Source organism: Oryza sativa, chromosome 4 (assembly GCF_034140825.1).
Source record: "Oryza sativa Japonica Group chromosome 4, ASM3414082v1".
NCBI lineage: Eukaryota > Viridiplantae > Streptophyta > Magnoliopsida > Poales > Poaceae > Oryza > Oryza sativa.
This window is the reverse complement of record NC_089038.1, coordinates 19,634,145-19,637,357: the sequence shown is the minus strand read 5'-3', so window position 1 is coordinate 19,637,357 and position 3,213 is coordinate 19,634,145. Positions and strand designations below refer to the sequence as shown.

Genomic DNA, 3,213 nt, shown 5'->3' with positions numbered 1-3,213 from the left:
AGTGGTGGGCCCCTCCGTATACGTGGAAGTGGAACAGGAAAAAAATGAGTTTTTTTTTTATTTTTTGCGCTAATATAGTAATCGATCTTATCCTCTCGCTCTTGCCCCCATCTGCCCCCAATCTCGACTCATTCGCCGCTCGTCCCCCTCCCACCGCGCTTCCGTGCCGATCCCCAATCTCCATCGCTCTCCATCGCCGCCCACACGATCCTCAATCTTCCCCGTCCTGATTCGGTTCCTCCGTCACCCCCAACCCTAATCCCCACTCTTTCCCACCTCGATTCGGTTCCTATGTTGCACTAAACTTCAATCCCCAATCCCTAGCCTCCTCACCTCGCCTCTCCCCTCCACAGTCGGCGTGGGCGCATGACAATGGTGCGGTCGGCGCACGACAATTCACTGCCCCTTGCAGCATCGGAGGTCACGGCTCACCTGGTCAGAAGGGCAGCACCCAAGCGGAGGGTGGCGGAACTAGACGTCGAAGCACAACAGGCAAGTGGAGGAAGGCGAGGTGGATGTAGGCGCCGTGGTGGTGGGGTGCTTGGCGTCGGCGGTGTCTAGGTACTCACCGAGGAGCGCCGTGGTGGTGGGGTGCTTGGCGCTGACGGTGTCTAGTTACTCACCGAGAAGCAGCATGCATATGGATACTTGTCTGATGCGGAGTGGCATCCCGGCGGTTGCTTCGTCCCTGAGTCGGAGGACCAGACGTGTGGCAGCGTCAATGACTCAGAGCTGCCACCAGACGGTGGCTTCGTCCCAGACTCTGAAGACGAGGCAAGTGGCGGCGTCGACGACTCCGAGCTGCCACCCGACGGCTGCGTTGTCCCTGACTCCGAGGACGAGGCAAGTGGCGGCGTCGACGACTCCGACCTGCCACCCGACGGCTGCGTGCCTGACTCCAAGGATGAGGCAAGTGGCGGCGTCGATGACTCCGACCTGCCAGCTGATGGTTGCGTCGTCCCTGACTCCAAGGACGAGGAAAGTGGTGGTGTCCACGACTCTGAGCTGCCACCCGAAGGCTGCGTCGTCCCTGACTCCGAGGACAAGGAAAGTGGTGGTGTCCACGACTCCGAGCTGCCACCCAAAGGCTGCGTCGTCCCTGACTCCGAGGACGAGGAAAGTGGTGGCGTCCACGACTCCGAGCTGCCACCCGAAGGCTGCGTCGTCCCTGACTCCGAGGACGAGGAAAGTGGCGGCGTCGACGACTCCGAGCTGCCACCCGAAGGCTGCGTCGTCCCTAACTCCGAGGACGAGGAAAGTGGTGGCGGCGTCCACAACTTGGAGCAGAAACCGGACAAAGACATCTCCGCCAACTTGGAGGAGCAGCACATGGATGACATTGAGCAGCTTGTCGGTGGGGAGGAGGTGACTGGCCTACAAGATGATGCTGGTGTAGCTGCCAGAGATGAGGGCGTCGACAAATTTGCTGAAATTCGCGAAAGTATGTTACGGCTTTTACTTCCCCTGTACTTCACCATACCCCACTAACAATGCCATGGAAGATATGACATGTAGGAGTATTAGTACTACTATCAGTAGGAGTAAGACATATTACAAGTAGTAGTATTGAATTAGTACTAATGAGGAGATCACGGTTAGAGAAATGGAATCCTGTTTTGGCTAAACCACTTTGATCTCTGCATATATGTAAAAAATGAAGAACTAGCATGAGTACCAAGCCTGTTTGGTGCACATTCCCTTTTGCGTAGTCTATAATCAGTAGATGCTTGATCAATAGGTGTAATTAACTAATTAATTATAAGGACCTTTTAAAGCTTATTTTGTGCCATGTTTGGTGAATTTGTTTACTTAGCTCAGTATTCCTTGCACCTCGAACCTAAAAGAAACTTCTTGCAGTCTATGCTGCGAGATTTTGATTGTAAATATAGTACTGCAAAATTTCAAGTTGAGTATGCTAAGCATTTGGTGCACAATATAACCGACATTATATTTTCTTTGTGATTCTGCGTATATGTCAGATAACATGCAGTTTTTTACTAAATGATTGTGCAAACTAATTATGTGTTGCTGCGGGATATTTATGTATAAAGTATAGTTGCAAATATATCAAAAGTATCATTATATAATAACAACAAAATGCATGATTCATATAGTTTAGAAATATTATATGATAGTTAGCCATTGATGTATATGTTAAGGATGAAACAGACAGTGAAAATACATATATAACACATTATATGAGGATTGTTCAAAATACATATTGGTTGTTGCCAAAACCTGCAGATGGCGTAGTGATAGATGAATAGATGATGCTAGCAACTTACATATATAACACAAAATAACACCACATGTTCTCCAAACCACAATTACATGCATAACGACAGCAATTTACATATATAATGCAAAATAACCACCACTAGTTTGCCAATGACTCCATGGCTCTCTCATATACTTGACGATCACAACTGAGGGCTTTAGGTAGAATGCCGAGTGCCTCTAGCCTCTCCTTGTTCATGTGAGGGATCTTATACCTATTCCCTCCACTAGCTTTCATGGCTTCAATGTGGCAGCATTGTAGTGTAAGGAATACCCTATTAAGAGTAGTTGGATTTTAGTCACGGTATTCCTTGTGAACATTCTCTATTAGCTCATCCATGTTTCTAGATGTCCTATTATATGTTAAGGACTGAAGTGAAGCAAAGAATCCAAGATCTAGGCAATTCATATCCGGGGAATTTGGAGGCTGATTCACGAGGCGAATATCAAGTCCAGTTTGGGCTACTGCAACAGCAAACTGCTCATCATTGATTGGGAGATGAGTTCTAGCATTATCCTGCTGAATCCATATGGTTTTTCCTGCATCTTCTCGAGGCCAACATGCTCTAATAGCTGGCAGCACTTTAGATATCATGAATGATCTTATGGTGTTTCTATCAACCTTAATTGGCTTGGTCACTAGTGTCCCCCTTTCTCTATTACGACTTCTCCTTTGTGCTGGTTCCTGTTAGTATATGAAATAAGTTAGATTAATAAATAAATACCATAAATAAGTGTATGTGAATAGCACTTGTAAGAAGGATATGTTACCTTCCTAACAAAAGGCCAAATACATATCTTTCCATCAAAAGTGCAGTTACCCTCATCATCGAACCTAGGGTTTGCAACTGCTGCTAAGAACATTACTTTATCAATGGCATTTTTGTTGTGAACTGTGAAGTATGGTTCCTCTTCATCCGGATAAAGGTAGAAAGT

At 47.1% G+C, this 3,213-nt stretch overlaps 1 pseudogene; it reads left to right on the top strand.

Annotated features, from left to right (window-relative positions):
• Positions 1-372: 372 nt before the first annotated feature.
• LOC107277205 (uncharacterized) lies at positions 373-1,488 on the top strand (annotated as a pseudogene).
• The last annotated feature ends 1,725 nt before the right edge of the window (positions 1,489-3,213 follow it).